The 19,072-nt window shown below is 42.0% G+C and overlaps 1 long non-coding RNA gene across 1 annotated transcript; it reads left to right on the top strand.

The window, feature by feature from the left end:
• Positions 1 to 3,540: 3,540 nt before the first annotated feature.
• Positions 3,541 to 15,704, top strand: LOC132657004 (uncharacterized). The gene is made up of 3 exons (XR_009594846.1): positions 3,541 to 3,713; positions 15,162 to 15,274; positions 15,544 to 15,704. It is a non-coding gene; the product is annotated as an uncharacterized LOC132657004 (long non-coding RNA).
• The last annotated feature ends 3,368 nt before the right edge of the window (positions 15,705 to 19,072 follow it).

The following is a 19,072-nucleotide window of genomic DNA, read 5'->3' as shown; positions in this document are numbered from 1 at the left end:
TGTGGCCTTCTAAGATCAGTGGGCAGAAGAACAATGTGAGGAAGGTGTGGAAACTGAATGGGATACTATGGAAACACTGACAGAAGAAAATAGTAGCTGACTGAGAAGTGGGGTTGAGAGAAGGGATGGTCTGGAGCTCGTGAGAAAAGGAAGCTGGTGCATCATAAGGAAAGCACACAGAAGCTGCCGTGATCAGATATGTTCACAAAGAAGCCGGTTTGCCTGGGACAGGCTAGTCCCTCGGCGACTTGCAGCAGCTCTCCTTCCTCTTTTTCCAAACTGCTGTGTTTCAGCTCTACTGTTCATCGCTTTAACTGGGCCAGCGTTTTGTTTATTTGTTTTGTTCTGTTTTTTTTTTTTTTTTTTTTTTTTTTTTCTGTAGAATATTGTAAGATTCTACACTTCAAACTTCTGTGTGCAGGGGAAAAAATTAAAGGGTAAAGGTGCGAGCGCAGCTATAGCATGGTTTAACTTGGCAACAAAGAGGATGCAGAAGACAGGGCTTAAGGGGCACCGCACACACTTCTAGGGAAGAAAGCCCAGCACAGCAGTTTCCACCGAGCACTGTGTCCACCCAGGGAAGATCCCTGCATTGATTTCTGTAGGAAATCACGGCTACTGCGGTGGATTCTGCACTATCTATTTGTGCAAAACACTCATCAACATGATGAGAGTTTTGCTATTGTATGCATAGCAATATCTACACAGTTGATACTATCAGCCTCCAGAGATGCTCGTAGAGAGAAGGCATTGGGTAGTTGTGCTTCTCAGAGCATTTCTCTGATTTCCTGTTTTACTTCCTGACTACTCCCTCAACCCTGCTTTGCCAGATCCTTGGTGAGAAAATGGGCAGGTTACTGTGTCAACTAACTGCTCCTTTGTTATTCTCCCATGTCCTTTATTTAGGATTCAGACAGTTAAATCACCATGATGATATGCCATCTATCTTACGTTAATTTCATTTCCTTTATAAGAACAAAGATACATTTTTCATTATTCCATGACAATAATGAGCTACTTACAATTTTTATTTCTATCAAAAATAATGAACTAAGGCTCTTCTGCTAGGTTGACAAGGGCAACCAGCTGTTAGCAAGGACGCCTGTCAATCACATAACTTCAGAGGTCCCAACTGTGATTGGCCCGTCTCCACACTGTAGGTACAGCAAAAACCACTGACATCTGTAATACCAATTCCTCTATTTGATATTTCAAAAAAAAAAATCTCTTTTCTTGGTCATTCATCATATTTAGCTGCCCTCAGACATGAAAGAGACAGGACTCCAAGAAGAGGACTGGAGGGGCTGGGAATCTGTAAGAACAACTTTCTAGTTTTAAAGAATCAGAATTCTTCTTAGCAAACTGATTGGTTGCATCTTTTAAATAAGGAGCTTGGTGGACAGGTAGGTAAGTAGCTATCTATCTATCTATCTAGACCTGAGTTTACAGCCTAGACCTAGATAGATAGATAGATAGATAGATAGGTAGATAGATAGATGATAGACAGATAGATAGATAAGCAGAGGAGTGCTTGCCTACCATAGATGAAGTCCTTGGGTCCATCCCAAACACTGCACATAAGTCAGATATGGAGGCACACACTTATATTCTCAGCACTCAAGAAGTGGCAGGAAGATCAGAAATTCAAGGTCATCCTCATCTTTGTATGGAGTTTACAGACAACCAGAGACATATGAGACCATACCTCAAAAAAAAATGAATTATATATTTTTGTAGTATTTGAAAACTGGCAGGAAGATTTCAAGTGTTTCTTGATTGTGCTAACTCTGTCTTGAGTCTGAATAAAAATTAATTTGTAAACAAATTCAGAATTTCCAAACCACCTTTGTTCAGTTACTACAGTTGTTTTGGTTCTAAGATTTGAAAGATGCAAAGAATGAGCTCTATTATGTAATCACACCTCCAGATTCCCACTCATCTTTAAAAACCACATGCAGAGAACATCAACTGTTCCCCAGAACAGCATTGCTGACGTATTGTCTCTCACTTTTCTCTGGTAGAAGCAGGGTCTTTTAAGAAGCCTGTGTTTATCTCACTCTGGAGCTCATTGCACTCTGCTTTCTCTTATCACATCGTTTACAAACACTTTATATCTGTTACAGGAAAGAAATAAAATTCCAGGCCTTCAATGAAACATGCAGCTGAAAAGGATGGTCCCAAAATCTATATTTAGCTGACTGGGTCCTGTCTGAGGGAGACATGATAAATGTGTCCTGTGTATAAACTGAAAGATGATGGATTCAATGATCATACCCTAACTGGAGGATGCCACTTTGGAATAATTAAATGTTCCATCATTTGCAAGTCTAAATAGTCCATTGTGAGCTTCTGGTTTTGTCTGTCAACAGATCCTTCCAGTTTCTAAAGGAAATTTATCATTAAAATAATTGAACTGATAGCAACATACGTCCACAGTGTGTCAGAGATGGTGCATTTCATAGGACGCTAATTCACAGCTACAGGTTAGAAAGCCTAATCTATATATGAACTGACTTCATAAGTGGCCAAATGACACATACTGTGCAAAGATATTGGTAGATATTCATCTTCAGGTGCCAAAAAGGTGTTCTGCTTCAAAGGGAGGCTGAGCCTTTTGTCAGGCGAAATATTCTGTGGGCTGGGAGCACATTTAGTACTTGGTAGTTAATTAGTCATTTCATAATTTGTTTTGTTGCTTATTTTCCTACACTTTAGAGGTCTGTAAACCCCAGAATTCTTTTAAAATCTTGTATGTTAAGATAGTTTTATCTATTTATATTTTATGTGCATTCTTTCTATATATTTTAATATATGAATTTTCTAGATCTTCTAGCCTGCAATATGGTGGTAGAGAAAATGAGGAGGTCAGATGAGTATTAATCACATACAAAGACAGATAGACAACTTGCTAGATGATGAATAGATTGATATATAAATAGATATGTATAGATGATAGATGCATAGGTGGTAAATAGATAGTAGATAAATGATTGACAAATGGCAAATAAACAGATGATAGAGATGGCAGATGAAGACAGAACCATCGATAGATAGATATATGGGTGTGAATAACATAATCTCTTTTTCACAAAAACTTTTTTCTTATAGAACAGGGCTATAAAAAATTTCCCTAACTCTGCCAGACATTTGTCCCAGTGTTCAAGCTCTTTTACATAGCATTCTGAGCTTTCTGCAGGAGCATGCTTTCTGGTGGGAAGAGCATCACAGTTGAATGTTGGTGATGTACCTGCATAGCATGGCACTCACTCCTTGGTTCATGGCTTCTCTCTGATCACCGGCACAGTCCAGCTGTGTGAATCACTTCCACACAGCTGTGTTGTGTGAGTGTGTTAGGGAGCTTAGCTAAAATTGCACCATTGCCTACATACTCAGGTCACCACCAGGAATATTTAGACAAGCTGCTGATCAAATTTAATCATTAACCATTGATCCACACATTACCCAATTAATTATTAAGAAGGTTCCAAACACCAGATGAGTCAAGCTTGGCCAACAGCTCTCTGTTGCCCTATGTAGGCTGTGTGGTCCACATGTGGAGCATGTGCAAGCAGGGAGCCATGCTGGGCATGATGGGAATCATGCCTGCCTTTCACAGCTTGCTGTGAGTCAGTGCAGCAGCAGTGACAACACAACAGCCAAGCAGGGACTAAGTCGCTCCTGACTTAACTCAAGCTGCAGCAACATCGAAAAAGGTAACTTATTAGACACCAACATCTACAGTTAAGAACTCCATATGGAGTATTTTCATAGTTAGGATGGGGCTTCTTAACATTCTTGTTGCTGGCTTTATCTAACTCCAGTACAGCCAATATATTCTTGATTCTGAATGGCCTGACGCACTGCCATCATTTTGATCAAGGCCACACATGATGGTAACCACATGTATATAAACTGTAATGAGACCATACAGAGTAAGCCGTCCTTTCTGACCTTTCAGATACCAGTTAGTATTTCTAGACTCACTAATGATCAATTGTACCTTAATATTCAAAATATTCTTGGGAATTTTAAGGTCAATTGATATGTAATTTCCATCATTCAGAACACTGAAGCAAACTCTTCTACAGTTCAGGAGATCTCCTGAAAGAAATACCAATGACTTACCCACCTGTCCCTGAAAGATAAGGTCTTACATCTGCCAGCATAGGTGGATTTTTGTGAATTTCCATGAAAGAAAAAAAAAAAAAAAACTTTGATCAATATTTGAGTAAATATTTTAAAAACCATTTGAAAGAGAGAAAAGGAACTGCCTGGTCTTCAGTTTTCAGGGTAAGTTGTATAAAGGCTGGCTATTCATTTAATGGCCATGAGCTATATTGAAGAATGCTTCGACTATGTTAAATATGACCCACCATTAATCAAGATGGAGCTGAACACTAAAACACTGGGAGGAATCTGTCTCAGAGCCATACAATGACTCAAACTTTCACAAAGAAAAAGCCAAGCCAACGTCACTGCTGGTGACTCATGAATTTACAGCAGAAATTAAATAAAAGTAAAATGCCCTCCGGAAGTTCTGATTTAGTAAGCAGTGTAGACAGGGCATTATCAGAGATTAATTTTGTTTTAATCATAATCCTAGCCAAAAATGAACACTAAGCCATCATTCAAAGTTATGAGGACCAACACAGGGAGAGATGGCTTACAGGGACAGGGAAGAGTGGCCTTCTTCACACAGCCATGCTTTGTTAGATTTCAGGAAAAAAGTGTGTGCTCCTCAGGCCAGATGGCATGAGCCGTCCGCTTCTTTATCCTCTCAAGGTGGCGTCTTCCACACCTGCTAATGCAGATTATTGACTTTAGACAGTTATTTAACTCCTTCAGACTCTGTAGAGCAAAACATAAAAGAACAACTACCAGGTAATAAGCAACTGCTAGCTTCCAACTTGCTGAATAGCTGGGGATGAGCCTGGAGTCCTCCTCCCTCCACCTCCAGGGGGCTGGGATTGCAGGCAGGCAGCACCATTCCCAGTCACACAGTGCTGCAGGTGGCATGGGGCTCTCCCACCTAAGTGGCACCCCTAGCTCTTAGCCCTACATAATTATTTTTAATGGGATAATAATGGTTTTTGTTCTTTACTTGGTTGTTGTTGTCAATAAATCAATTAACTTCTTTTTCCTGTAAGTAATCAGAAGTTTCTTATCTATTTCTTAAGTTTGTACAAATGATAAAAAATGCATTTGCAAGTATGAATCTAGAAGAAACTAAAGGAAAGGATTAGTTTGTTTGTACCTATAATTCAAGTTGTATAAGTGATTAAATAGCCTAAGACAGTGGTTCTTAACCATACTGATGCTGAGACCCTTTAATGCAGTTCCTCATTTTGTGGTGAACCTCACTCATAAAATTATTTTCATTGCTACTTCATCATAACTTCTGCTACTGCTATGAAGCAAAATGTAGATATGTGTGTTTTCTGATGGTCTTAGGTGGCCCCTGAGAGAGGGTGGTTTGGCCCCCAAAGGAGTTGTGACCCACAGGTTGAGAACCAATAACCTCACAGGAAGTTAGTGGAGTGCACATGAACACTTGAATGAGATGTTTTGCTTACTTTCTCTGATGATTAGTGGCATCAGCTGATTATGTGGACCCAAAACATGACTGCTATTTGCAAGTGAAGAAAATATAGCTGAGGCATGAGAGGGAAAACTAAGCAATCTACAATCCTAAAACAGCCTAGACATACAAGTACTGAGACAATCAGCAGACAAGATGATATGCCTAGCCCTGTGTGTAACATGAACTCCAAAGAGAAAAGGGTAGCCACAAATACCACATGATGCTTGGCATGGATTGCTGACTTGGCAGAGTTCAGAATCCACTTGAGAGATGAGCTTCTGGGTATGCTGGTGTGTGGGGGTGGGCATCTTGATTAACTGAGATGGGAAAATCCACTGTGGGTAGGACCAGTCCTTGAGCTAAAGACCCTGGACTTTATGAAGGGAGAAAATAAGGTGGACCTTGGCACACAAGCTTCCTTTGTTGTCTTCCTCTGACTGCACACAATAATATGACCAGCTGTCTCACCCTTCTGCTGTCTTGACTTCCCTACCATGATGTACTGTGCCTTGAACTGAGCTCAAATAACCCCCTTTCTCCTTAGAGTTGCCTTTGTCAAACTTACCATAACAAGGAAAAAAACTAACAACTATTAAATTAGACTAAGACTTACATAACAAAAATCAATGAAAACAGAACCCAAAGAATGAGTAAACTTTAGATCATATCATATTTCTTTTTTTAACTTTTTACTGATTTTCTGTGGGTTTTACATCATGCACCCCAGTCCCCATCTCCCCATCCCTTCATATCCACCCTTCACACTTGCAATCTCTCTCCCCAAAACAAAACACATAAGCAAAGAGGCACACAAAAATAAAGCATGGAAAACATCTCTTCGTGCAAGCTGTAGTATGTCACAGTGTGTCCCACAGTGTATCAGTCTGTCCACACACCCTCACTGACAAATGTTCACTGAAATGTGCCATTGCTCTGGCTTGAGATCTCTGGCTTCTGTGACACCATCAATATTGGATCCTCATCGGGACTCCTCCTGGTTATCCTGTTGTTGCCCTGTGTCATGGAGATCCTGCAGCTTTGGAACAGCCAGACTGTCCTTTTCACTTGTCCCAACCATTTGTAGATGACATTGATTTTGGGGTGGACCAATTTAGAGCACTGGATCTGAGCCCATAGCAGCTAGCCACCCACAACTCCTCTCCACCCACAAGGCTCCAGTCCTTCTGCTTGAAGGCACCTTGCTGGTTGAGGTTGTAGTTCTTGCCTAGTGCCTAGTCTGGAGAGCCCTTCTGAGCTCTGGGTTAAAGACAGGACCCCCTCCTGTTGGCAGTGTCCCCTGCTCTCTGCCTGACTTCATCTGGAAAGTGTCTTTAGACACAGACTTCCTAACCACATTTGATCTATGGCCTCTGACACAGCTCCCTGCTAGCTCTCCCCTCCCCACGTCTATATGTTAATTAGGCACTGTGTTTTCATCCACATGATAGGAGCATGCTGCATAATGCAAATCAAGCATTCTTGGAGTGCCTAGTTCCAACCAATTATGCATACCTATTCTTGGAGCCCTCCCACCTACCCCCAAGGGGCATATAACCTTTGTTCTCTGGGATTAAAGTTGAATTAACCATCAGCTGTTCCTGGGGTGTGTGATCCCTGTAAGGTGCCGCTCATGGCACACTTCTTGCCTCCTCCTCTGTGGGCTGCTGGGAGACAGCGCCCAGGCAGGAAAAGAAGCAACACTTACTGCTCACGCTGCTCCTCTTCTCTTTCTCTCCTATCAGACCACCACATACTTCAGATTGTGATAACCCTTGTTGCAAGCTGGCCACATGACTGGCAGGTTCATAGGTTATATCCTCCATCTGTGCTGTGTGGCATGGCATGGTGGCAAGAAGGTGCCTAGGGTCCCCCTGTGCCATGCTCTGGAAGGTAGGTCTGTGGGTGGCATGGGGGTCTGCAGGTCTCTTGTCATCTTCCTCCTCCTGCACTGCGCTGCCTGGATCTGATTTGATTTGGTTTGGTTTGGTTTGTATGAGTCTTAGATATATGACAGCTTTGCCCATCAAGCTTGGATGAACGAAGGACTGCCCTCTGCCCTGCCTCTGACTGATATGAGAACACCATCACCAACAAGGTGTTTCTTTTCTTCACCTATTCCCAGGGGAGGCACATCATATTTCTTACTCAAGATAAATATTAGTGTTTAAGCCTGATGTAGTGGCACACATCTGTAATCCTAGCACTCAGAAGGTGAAGCCAGGAGGATTAGAAGTTCAAAGGTATCCTCATATACATAAGAAGTTTCAGGTCAGTCTGGGATACTTGAGACCCTATCTCAAGCCAAACAAAATGAGAGAGGGGGGGGGGGTCAAATGTTTCAAATAAATTTATATAATTTAAATAATTTGTTTAAAAGATTAAAGGATGGCGGTCTCAGTTGTATTCTTTCTTGAAGCATGCAGAGATCAGCGCACATACGCTGTTCCTCTCCTGTTCCTCTGTCTGTCATTCTCATGGTAGCATTAATGTGAGTCTGTGTGCATGCTAGGCTGATGCCGATGCCGACACCGAGGCCGAGGACCTGAGTATTTGACTTCTGTTCGGTTTTGTTTCTGCACCTTTTCTACAGTCTATTCCCTTTTCTCTGTCCACATATCTCTTGACCAGATTCCATCTTTGCACCAAACAGCTTACCTGAATGTGGTCTGTTGTTTACACCTATTCTGAGAATAGATCTATTTCTTAGGTCAGATTTTTTTCCAAAATATTTTTATTGATTATTTGAGAATGTCACATAATGCACCCGTATCACAGTCACTTCCTAGTACTTCTAACTTTTGTGATGCCCCCTCCAAAAAAGAAGACGAAGAAGAAGAAAAGAAAAAGAAAAAGACAAAGAAAAAGAAAGAAAGACAGAGAGACAAAAGAGAACGCAAAGTCCAATTTCTGTTGCCATATAGTCACTAGAATATGGTTACACTCCCAGTGGCAACTTTTAAGAAAAGTTGAGTCCTTTTGCACCAGAAGCCATCAGTGTGGAGAGCTACCTGCTTCAGCATCCTTATCACAATTGTTAAGAGTTCTCTTCAATGACTTCCTGTCTAGGCTGTTGTTTGGGGGGTGGGAGTGGATGTAGGGGTTTTCACAGAAGCCTTCATGTCTCTGTCAACTGTGAGTCTGCAGTCATCGATAACACTGAAAAATTAGCTTCCTTACCATGTAGTCAGCAGGAGCATGAAGCATGGATTTCTGCATGGTCCCTATGTCAGCATGTGCCGAGGACCTCAACATGGGCTCTGGGGGCATCACTGACCACAGACACCAACATGACCCTGTGCTGCATCACAGGCTATGGATGCCAATGTGACCCCTGGCGGCAGCCCCACCTGTGCACATCAACATGGCTTCAGGTGACAGCACCGCCATGGTCAGCCTTCCTTTCCTTCAGATCTTTTACTTGCTCCAGGCTCTTCTTCCACAGAAAATTACTGTCTTTAATCTCATGCCTTGAATGATTAACCTGCTGTGTTGGACCTGTTTTTCTCCCTGATTCTGCTCTTGAACCCTACCATGCACTGTCTACTCAAAAGCTGAAATCATAGGTTGGGGATGTGGGTGAGTTAGAAGAGTGTTTGTCTACCATGCATAAGGCCCTGAGTTCAACTCTTAGCACCCTATTAAACCAGATATGATGGGGCACATATGTAATCTTAGCACTGCACTTAAGAGGTAAGAGCAGGACGATAGCTATGTAATGAGACTAGGATACATGTGACCTGCCTCAAACAAGGAGCTGAAATGATATTTTGAGGACACAAATCACCGATTTTTGTTTAAACTTCTAACATTGTTATAGTATTTTATTTTAAAAAGATCCCCCGCCCCCATGGTTGTCGCAGCCTCTCGTGACCTCATGGGCCTACTTGTCCAATGCAAGTCACCAGTCTGCCAAAGTCCACTGCCACCCCTGTGCTACCAAACCCGCTCTTTCCTTCTTCAAGAACCACGTATCAGCCTGTTCTTGCCCTGGGTCTCCATCATCCACACAACACGTTTCCTCAAGGCCACTTCAGGCTGCTGTGGTTCTTCCCATGTCTCAAGTTTTGTTGTTGCTTTGTTTGTTTGTTTTTAATCTCCTATGGTTACGTTGTGTGCACTGTGTTTTCAGTGGGGCTTCCCACATTGTTGCCTTTCCACCTGCTCACAGTAGCCTCGCTGGACTCCTCTCATCCCCCACCTTGCCCTGCTTAACTCTCCACCCTGCATCTGCCAGCATCCTCCTCTGCAAACAGTTTATTCTTAAACATAGCTGGTGCAAGCAGATGCACCTCTGCCTCCATCCCACCCTCAGTTCCTCGATAACCACTGTCCTGTGGTGATTTAGTCACTTATTTCTCTAATTTACATTACTTAATTTTGTACATTTTAGACTTTATCCTTGGAGATATACTGCTTTTTCCCACGTGGTGCTCCACCATCGCCAGGTCTCTGATACAGTCATAAAGTTGATATAATATTGTGATGGTGAATACAGATTGTCAACTTGACAGGCTCTAGAGTCACCAAGCCACTAGGCATGCCTCGAGAAAGTATCCAGATTAGTTTAGCTGTGATGAGAAGACACGTCTTGAGTGTGTATGGTACCACTCACTATCTAGGAGGAGGTGAACTCAGCGCCAGCCTCCATCTCTCTCTGCTTCCTGACTGTAGAAGCCACGTGACCAGCTGTGTGCACAGCTGCTTCTTTCTCCTCCCCATAATGACTATACCCCCAAACTGTCTGCCAAAATAAACCTGTCTTTCTTAAGTGGATATTGTCAGGTATTTTGCTACATCAAAAAGAAAATTAACTTATGTAACTATTTATTAACATTTATTAATAGAATAATCTTTATTCTACACCTATAACCTTGAGCAACATTACAGTGATACCTTGTAAAACTCTCTGGATTTGGGGGAATACACAGAAGGGTAGAATTTCTAGGTTAGCATCAACTCACTGGTATCTTAAACTTGTTCTCCAGACTGATAGAGCGCTTGAATAATACCCCATAACTGGCCAGAGTCTACCTGTGTCATAGCAGTTGAATGTGGCAGCTTCTACAGGAACTCCACGCGTAAGGTGTGGCTCTCTGCTTCACAGTGAGGCGGACAAATCTCCCCAGCCAGTAACTTCTTCACCCCTATTTGATTTCATTATTTTTTTATTTTGATGATATATTTACCCTTTAGCAGTGACATAGATGGGTACTCACTCCTAATTCTCTTTTTTTTTTCATTACTTTGGTTAAATAGAGATTATTTTCATATTTACTTATGGTTTTTCATGTTAGTAACAACACTATCCTCCAAATAGTGTCACAAAATAGTCACACATTGCTTTCTAATAGACACATGTTTGGTCCTTTGTGTTTTAACTTTTAATTATGTGGAATTTACTTAGTCATCTGGCATGGGACCCATAGGGTATGAAGCAGGGAACAAATCTGGTGTTTTTACAAATGGTGAAATAATTTTTCCAACACAACTATTTTCCAACTTGACATTTCCCACTGGTTTAACACCACTCTACCGGCAAATAGCAGGCTTCTAGATATATGGCTTTTTCTGATCCATTGTTCAAATTGTCTGATCATTTCCCAGCACTAAGCCAAGTTAACATGACAATTTTGACATGTGTCTTAATATTTTAAAGCCTGCTCTGTGAGGATCTCCATTTTAAGTTTACCCTTCACTCTTTATGAGATTTTTCTTTTTCTCCATAAATGTTTTCTATTCATTCATTTAGGGTAGAGTCTTCTGTAGCCCCAGCTGGCCTTAATTCACCAAGCGGCTAAGGAAGATCTTTAACTTTTTCTTGTTGCCACTTCCCAAGTGCTAGGATTACTGGTGTGTGTCATATGCCCAGTTGTGGGTGTTGGGGCTTTTTTTCAGACCATCCAAGCACTCTCCCATGTGAGCTGCAGCCCTAACCTCAGCGTAATTTTATTAATTTTAATTTTTGTTATTCAACTGTTCTGTTTGTGTATATGATGTACATGAGCATGGGTTCATGTGTGCCATGGTACATGTGTGCAGGAGGTCAGAGGAGCACCTTTGGGAGTTGGTTCTTTTTCCCACCAATGGTGCCATGTGTTTAGCTCAGCTCATGACAAGTGCTATTACCCATTGAGCCATCTTACTAGTCCATGTATTTTAAATAGTTGATCTAATCTCTCCCCTTACTGTTGGACTAATATAAAACACGTTTGTTAATTTGGGGCAGTTAATATATTACAAGTGCTGTTGCCGCCTTGTACAATCTGCAATAGCTCTTGGTTTGTTTACATATTTCATGTTCTCTAAGAGAGTTTCGTTTTCTTTATAAATGTCGATGCCTTTTTTGTCAGGACTAGACATTGGCTTCACCCTCATCAGTCCTTTTTGTGCTCTGCAGAATCGACAGTCAACCATACCAGACTGGAAATGTTTGTATGAAAGTGCCTAGTGGCCCCAGATCACAGATTTTTCTCTGGATTTGCTTCCCTAGTTTGTGAACTGTGCATTCTCCAAAGTTCTTTTAGAACACAACTGCTTGTGAGATAAACATCTAGGGCATAGAATCCTTGTGTCACCCCACATTTAAAGAAACCTCAGCTAGACTTAAAAAAAAAAAAAACTCAATCCCAACTCTTGCTTTCACTGTCAATCTGAGACCATCTTCCTTTTGGATAGTGGCTGCTGACAGCTTGAGCAGGTATGGTGCAATTCTGGCTCTTCTCTAAGTAGCGGTTCATTTTTTTCTGGAAGCTCAGATGTTCTCTTTGGCTTGAGCAACCTTAGTTTACATTATACTTAATATATAGGTTTTTCTCCATCCCCCCTTATTTATCCTATAAGGTACTTTACATGAGTTTTTATACTTTCCTTCACCTGTGAAAATGTTTATCCATCATTTCTTGGAAAATTCTAATACTGAGGAAAACCTCCTCCTGGCCCCGAAGGGCCAGTAGAACAGCTGTAGAGCCCAGTTCAATCATGACCTCAGAAAACAGCAAAGGCAGAGCCTGCCCCCGCCCCACTCCCTGCATGAAGCCAGGCAGAATCACAGTGTACTCCCTTCCTATCTGCCAGGCAGGCCACCTCTGCAGAAAGAAACACATCACAGCAGACGCTCCCTGGGCAGAAGCCAGGCAAGGCCGTTGTTGCCAGACCCAACCTGGAAGAAGAGGAGGAAGGAATTCCTGTACACAAAGCCAAATCCTGACAGGAGAGCAAGAGAACAGCAGTGAATGTGGGTGTCCAGCTTGTGTCACGCCCTCCTGTGCAGGGACTGATGTGCAGCTCTGAAGCTCTGCTGTTGTAGTTTTGACTCGTGATTTTAGAAATAAAAATGCTTCCTAATTCCAAATGGTATTTGAAGGACATACATCATATACATAAAATACATCTTAGCAAAAGGGCTTATTAGGTGTTGGGGAGATGTGTCCCCTAGGAAAGAGCTTGCTGTGAAGCATGAGGCCCTGAATTTAGTACCTGGAATTTGGGTGAAAACAAAACACAGCTGAGTATAGTGGCAAGCAGAGAGGGGAGAGAGACAAGCGGATCCTTGGGCTTGCTGACCAGCCTACCCATCCAGCTCTAAGTCCCAGTGAGAGGCCGTGCTAAGGAAGTACACGCACATGCATGCATAGCTGAATGCCCAGTTACACTCACCTATATACACACCTAGATACACAAAATAAGCTAATTTTAAAAATTACTCAACTGTTCATTAATTCAATGTATCACCACTCTTACAAAAGTCTTGAACTTCATAAACATCTTGGAAACCTTCTATGACCACTTCTCCTAACCTCCAGCCTGTCTCAACTTGAGCTTAGAGAATGGCTTAGACAGACCCTGTACTTTCTTATATTTACTGTTTTTTTATTTTTTTAAATTTTTTTTATAAATTATTTGCTTTACAGCCCCTACTATAGGCCCCTTCCTTATCTTCTCCTGGTCCCACCTTCCCTCCATCTTCCCTCCTATCCCCCGCCTCGAGTGCAGAAAGGGGGAGCCCTCCTCCCCTATCATCTGACCCCAGCCTATCAAGTCTCATTAGGACTTCCTGAATCCCCTTTCTTTGTGGCCTGGCAAGGCTTCCCCCTTCACCAGGGGGGAAATGATCAAAGATTTGGCAACAGAGTCCATGTCAGAGACAGCCCCTGCTCCCCTTACTAGGAGACCCACATGGAGACTGAACCACCTCTGAGTTACATCTGAGCAGGGGTCTAGGTCCTTCCATGTGTGGTCCTTGGTTGATGCATCAGTCTCTGCAGGCACCCTTCTGCCCAGATTTGTTGGCTCTGTTGGTATTCCTATGGAGTTCCTGTCTCCTCTGGGTTCTTCTATTCCCCCACTCCTTTCTGTGACTCCCTGCACTCTGTCCAAAGTTTGGCTGTGAGTCTTAGTTACCATCTGCTTTGATCTCCTGCTGGGTGGAGTCTTTCAGAGGATGGCTATGGTAGGCTCTCATCCTCTTCCCTCTCTTCAGCCACACCTGGCATCTATTCTATTTGTCCTTCTGAATGAGAATTAAACATCTTCCCTAGGGTCTTCCTTGTTATTTAGCTTCTTTAAGTCTGTGGATTGTAGTATGGTTATCCCGTATTATATGGCTAGTATCTGCTTATAAGTGAGTATATACTGTGCGTGTCTTTCTGGTTCTGGGTTACCTCACTCAGGATGATTCATTACTGGTTGAGTGCAAACTTATGCAACCACTTTGGAAATCAACCTAATACTTTCTTAGACAATTTGGAATAGCACTACCTCAAGGCCCAGCTATACCCAGCAAAATGTGTCTGTTTAAGCTTCTACAAGTACTTCACTGCGGGCTTCTCATGGGGCACAGGTCTGTAAGAGCGCTCAACATTTGAAAGCCCTGAAAGGCGTCTCCCCTAGTGAGTTTCATTTTCAAAAAGAGTCCTTAAATTGATAAAGCAAAAAAGGGTTTGTTTGCTTTTTTAAGCACTCGACTTTCAAACTGAGGAAGCTAGGTTCTACAAAATATCTAGCATGTGTGATAGTAACACAGCTCGCGTTTCCGAGTTAGGAAACACACACATACTGTAACACACACTGGCACACACACAAACCACAAAAACCTCTATAACAAAGAAACATAAAGAAGCCACTCCTCAACCAACAACGGCAGTTAATTTAGGAAATCCCAACACCCTTTTTAAACTCAGCTTCACAGTTCTGCATTTACTGCAGGCGCTGCTTGTCTCAAAGGAGAGTCGGGTCCCACCAAGTGTCCAGTTTCAAGTGGCCAGCATTTTGTAATACATGTACGTTCACGATTACTTTGTCTCAGCCACCCCTCTTCAGACACGGAAACAAAATGCTAGGCACACACTCAAAAGACACTCCACTGTACAACAAGGACATTTGCTCAACCATACTCATAGCATATTTATTCACAATAGCCAGAATCTGGAAACAACCTAGATGTCTCTCAACTGAAGAGTGGACACAGACATTGTGGTACATTTACACAATGGAACACTACTCAACATCATGAAATTTGTAGGTAAGTGGATGGAACTAGAAAAGATCATTCTGTTTTTCTTACTTTATGCTTTTTTATTAGAATGTGAACTCCATGAAAGAGACAACTTTGTCAACCCCAACTCATACTTATTATTCCCGAAGTCGTGTCTAAGGTATACAACACCTTCAGGAAGCACACGTTTCATTTAACAGGTATGCTTAATTGACCCTTGGACCCACTTAGGTTATATATGGGGCAGAAATAATGTCTCAAATCTCAGCAGTTTAGGCCATGCTCATCACAGACCTCTGGGGCTTGTTAGCTCCCCACCACCGTCACTCATGAGAACGGGCTAAGGCACCCATAGACACATGCTGAGTGCAAAGAAGAGCACAGGGGTATAAGATGAGTTCAGAAAGTGTCCAGGGCCAGAAGACATTCAAAACCAAGGTCTACTTTGGATTTCACTTTCTATGTGCAGGAATCTCATGGAGAAGTCTAAACACTGGTGAAATGCTGGTTTAGCATCTCTGTGAAGACAATGAATTTCTGAAACAGAAACAAAATAAAGGGAACCACTAAGGCCTGAGCTTGTAATCCCAGCATTGGGGCGTGGAAACAGGAGGATCCTTGAGACTGGTTGGCCACTAGCCTTGCCTGCTTGGTAAGTTCTAGGCCAGTGAAAGAGACCTTGTCTCTAAAAGTGACTAAAGTAGATGGCATCTAGAGAACAATACCTGGGTTCTTTGGTAAACACAGACACATATACACAGACACACACACACACACACGCTCACAAATACCCATACACAAATGCACATACTCACAAATACACACATAGACATGCACACACTCACATAGACACACACCTACAAACACCCACACACAAATGCATATGCACACACACACTATAGATAGATAGACAGACAGATGGAGATCTTGAATGCCAGGTTGAAAGCCAACGAGTGATGTAAATGTGGAAATCATTCAGTGGAGGTCAGGACAGAAGTAATGGATTTGGGATTCATTATCATATAGATGATATCAGCAGCAAAGGGACTTGGCACAATTACCTGGGGAAGGAGCACAGGTGAGGAGGAGGAAGCTGGGATGATGAGCTGGATATTGAACAGAGGAGAGGAGAAACGACGAACACAATCAAGGGACAGGTGTGAGGTGCGCACAGGAGCAGACGGTGCTGTGCAAAGCACTGGATGCTCGAGAGTTTTGGAAACGGCTGTCAGGTAAGAGAAGGCAGAGTGAGTGATCTAAAGAGCAATTTCAAAGGACAGTAGAGAGAGAAGGCTGATGGGAGAATGAGCCGAGAGTGGAGATCCACTGCAAAGAGCCCTTGCTACAGAGGGGGAGCTGAGAAATCACACAGGATGCTTATTTTCTCCTTTGGCCATGGAGAAAATCAAGATTTGCTTCCAGACGAGTGAAAACTTCACAAAATCAGGTGACAGTCATAAAGTACTTGGTTTGCTTAACTGGAAAGCTTAGGTATAAATTACCAGTTTATTCAGTGTAATAATCCCTATTTATAGAGTCTTTTAGAAGGATGCTCCTGACCTAGAAGTGCTTATAATTAGTGGTTTACTCAAAAAAAAGCTTTGTCTTTGTTTTTTCTAAGAACCAGAAAAAGCAGAACAAACTATCAGATGTGAGAGTTTGTTATCACAGCATTGCTGAAGTGCTGTGGCGGTTTTCAGTTACGTAGATAACAAAGTGGCAGGACAGCTTCCTTTAAAATTATCACATGCCAATAAACTATTAAATTACAATTTTAGGCCATGGAAATGAATAATTAAAAGGCTACAAGGAAGCTTTTGTTTTAATAGGTTCATGAGGTATCCAACTTTGCCATCTATTACAGATTCTTTGCCTAATTCGCTGTAATTAATTTGAATGAAAAATATTTCCTTGCCTAAATATCCTGTTTATGTATTCCTTTCTAATGATGAAACAAAAGGATTAATTTGCTAAAGATGTTTCCTAATTGATTCTGAAGGGAGTACTTAAACAATAATTTGCGGACTGGCATGGTGTAATCTTTGATTCCTACCACTCAAGAAGCTATAGTTTTATAATGACATAGTAGTGTGCTCTTTCACTAGCACAATTCCCACGCATGTGTGTGCTGAAGGCACATAGCCTCTAGGCATTCCTCAGCTGGTAGCCAGCTACACAATCTTAATTGTTTAGCTAACATATATTTATACTTATATGTACTATTTATTTATATAGCTTTTACTTGTTTTCTTTGTGTGTGTGCATGTGTGTGCATGTGTTTGAAACAGGGTCCTATGTAGCCCAGGCTAACTTCAGACTTGCTATGTGGTGGTGGATGACCTTGAATTCCTGACCCTCTTGCTCACAAGTACTGGGATTAAATATAGGCTGATGTCACCACCTTGTTGAAGTTCCCTTTTGTTATTTTTAATAAGGCTTGCAGTAAAAACATTCTTTTTTTTTTTCTGGCAAAATAGACTTTCCACAAAGTACCGACAAAGGAAATACATGCACTGCAAGGCCCATTGTCATATACTTCCAAACATTAGACCCAATGAGAAGGAAGGAAGGAGGCAGGGAAGCTAAGATGGTGCAAGGGAAAAGGAGAGGTGGGAAGGGAGAATATAAGGACTGGGCTTCTTGACCTGGGGACCTGAAAGTGACTGGCTGGGTTCGTGTGAATAAGAGAAGACAGATTTTTCCAAGTGTCTTGTGCGGCAGAGACTGAGCAAGCAGTGCATCTGGGACTTCCTCTCTGCAGAGGTACACTCCCACAGAAGGAGAACAAAGGCACCCCCCGGCCCCCGTGCTCTCAGTCTCTCCTCATAACTCAAAGTAGCAGCTGGGACTGAATTTCAGCCACTTTAAGGTAATTAAATTGCATTTCTTCTTTTGTTATTTCAGTGACCTGGAGGACAAACATTTGTTTGAGAGACAAGTCCTGTCTGTATTTGCCTATATTCAGATTAGATAGCTGAGTTTATCATATACAATTTACCCGATAAATAAATGCACATGTCCAAACCTTCCATTTGCACAGTAGAAAAAGAAAGACAGAGTTAGGAACCAAAGTGCCCATTCCAGCCAGATTTTTCTGAGGCCATCCAGGACAATGTTCAGATGCTTCATGATGCTCCATCAAAAGCAGCCAGCCGCCTGCACGCATTTGCTGGGTTGTTCAAATGTGAAAACTATAACCATTTGAATATTTGTCCCGATACAACCCTAGTGAAAGACAATAGTTTCCAAATTCTAAGACATGGAGAGAAGTTTAGTGAGCTGTCCATCCAATCAAGACTTCTCTCCCCTCTGCAAGACAGATGTGGTCCTAGGATGCACTGCTAGCATTAAGTGACAACCATCCCAACCTGTCATATGCTTGGAGTATGAAACATGAAAGCTAATCTTTAACCCACCCATCATGTCTTAGATCCTGCATGAATGCATTGTGTTGAAGTAGGGTCTCTGCTTCTAGGTAGACATGGAAAACTCTGGACCAGTTTCAGAAAAGCAAGACAAGTAAGGAGTAATGACATGGAGAAAGGACCTATGAAGAAAGTTCAACAAAACTCAGAATGTTTTGAGAAAGACTTAAGGAGCATTACAATTTAAAAGTGAATAATTAACCTGAAATCACTAACAAACTCAAGGAGAGTGTGGCCAGCTGTTCAGACTGTAAACATCAATGTGGGATCTTATCTAGAGGTGACCAAGGTCTGGCTGCTCTTTGCCAGGCTGCTTTTCATCTTCTGTTATCTCAAGTCCTGGCTAGACTCCTGGAGTTCTTGAGGTTGTTTATAAGAGAGGTGGTCAGGCTTATCCCAGAGGAGACATTTGTTCTCTGTTTCAGACTTGCTGCTGAGAACAAAAGGGAGAAGCTGGGAGTCTGCTCTTTTATTCTTGCAGCCTAATTATGATAACTTGATATATCTTGTCAAAATTAAACTCTGCTAAGTACAAGCAAAAACCGTTTGGATGTTCAACTTTGGCTTCAATTC

The sequence above is a fragment of the Meriones unguiculatus genome, chromosome 10, assembly GCF_030254825.1.
Source record: "Meriones unguiculatus strain TT.TT164.6M chromosome 10, Bangor_MerUng_6.1, whole genome shotgun sequence".
In the NCBI taxonomy this organism is placed as follows: Eukaryota; Metazoa; Chordata; class Mammalia; order Rodentia; family Muridae; genus Meriones; species Meriones unguiculatus.
The sequence above is the reverse complement of the archived record's forward strand: the minus strand, read 5'-3'. Positions and strand labels throughout refer to the sequence as shown.